General features: G+C 34.0%; 1 long non-coding RNA gene across 1 annotated transcript; it reads right to left on the bottom strand.

Annotated features, from left to right (window-relative positions):
* Window positions 1-290: 290 nt before the first annotated feature.
* Window positions 291-1,171, bottom strand: LOC139818145 (uncharacterized). The gene is made up of 3 exons (XR_011733400.1): window positions 835-1,171; window positions 681-754; window positions 291-593 (listed from the first exon to the last, which is right to left on the bottom strand). It is a non-coding gene; the product is annotated as an uncharacterized lncRNA (long non-coding RNA).
* Window positions 1,172-1,487: the final 316 nt, after the last annotated feature.

The raw sequence follows: 1,487 nt of genomic DNA, 5'->3' as shown, positions 1-1,487 counted from the left end.
CGTCGAGCTAGAGAAATTCGAGAAGAATTCTGCAGATATTTCAACAGTGAAGGAGCTGTACCAATGCTGTGGCAATTCGACCATTGTTAATATTTGTACATATGACCATCATATTTTATCTCTATTCAAATTGTCAACTGACATTTAACTTAATTATTAATTTGCATTGTTTACATATTTATGTGTCATTCAATCTGCTTTTATGATAATTTATTACATTAATAACAATTTTAAATTTGATTCTTTAAAATAAAAAACAATATAACATTTAATAGTATTTTATTCCCAAACCAAAATTATTATTACATTACAAACTATATTAATAAATAGAAGCATAGATATTATTCACTGTTCTGTCAAAGCATCGTATGTTACATCCAAAATTATTTTCATTATCTCTCGTCGTTACGTAATACTAGTTCTCGCAACTGGCACCCTAACATCGACAAGAAAGAATCAACTTCGTCTATAATGGAGGAGGCGGAAGATCATAGGCACGTCGTTATTGTCACATATTGCACTTGCAATTCGTTCTATGGCGTTGGTACACGCCTCAGGATCGCCTCTTCTTTTTTTGTTCCGAGGCCCATGATCTAAAAAAAAACATTATAAAACATTAACTATTTTCTTTTAATACTTGTACACACAATACCACGGAATATTTTTTTATTAATACATACTTGGTTCAATGTTTTCTGCGTTTTCGCCATTATCTCCAAAATTGTCCATTGGGTCTTCGATGTTACTCACTGTGCTATAGAAATTAAAATTATTTTATATAGATTATACTAAATATAATAGCTTTAACATTTATATAAAATATATAATTCTTACGTTTTCAGCAAGCAAGAATCTCGCAGAAATTCCATTGAATCATAATGAGCCCACTTTTTTTTTTTCCACTATCTTTTCTGGCAGATCCACTGGCGCAAGCTTCCGATCTGATTATCGTCGATAAGTGTCGTGAAGGCTTTTAAATTTTGCTTTTGCTTCGTCGGCCGTAATTTTTCCGTTCAAGGCATTTGCCACTTCTGCCACAAATTTTTCGTGATCCTTACGTTTCGTTGTATTAGCGGAAGTTTATAGTTCCAAAGAGCCTCTCGTAACTGGACCTCCAAAGAAGATTTCTTCATCGTCGTGATTCAGCCTGGCCCTTACGCCTTCATTTGAATTTCTTGGGGCTCTTTAATAAAGCATTTTGCACTTCAGACAATACTCCTTCCCGTTTCGACTAATGGAATCTATAATATAAAATTAAAATACATTATAAATAATAAAAAAATTGTTTAACATATTATTTTCTATACGATTCTCACGGCCGGTTTCTACAATTAGTCATATGCGAAGTCGGATATCAGACGTAGCTGTTGGTCCAATGAGGAAAATTCGTTTTCAAAAGAGAATTCTTTCATTGGACCATCGGCTGCGTTTCCGACATCCAACTCCGACATACGACTGATTATATGTAGAACCAGCCGCGCGCGCGC

The sequence above is a fragment of the Temnothorax longispinosus genome, chromosome 8 (genome assembly GCF_030848805.1).
Source record: "Temnothorax longispinosus isolate EJ_2023e chromosome 8, Tlon_JGU_v1, whole genome shotgun sequence".
NCBI classification, from domain to species: Eukaryota; Metazoa; Arthropoda; class Insecta; order Hymenoptera; family Formicidae; genus Temnothorax; species Temnothorax longispinosus.
The sequence above is the reverse complement of the archived record's forward strand: the minus strand, read 5'-3'. Positions and strand labels throughout refer to the sequence as shown.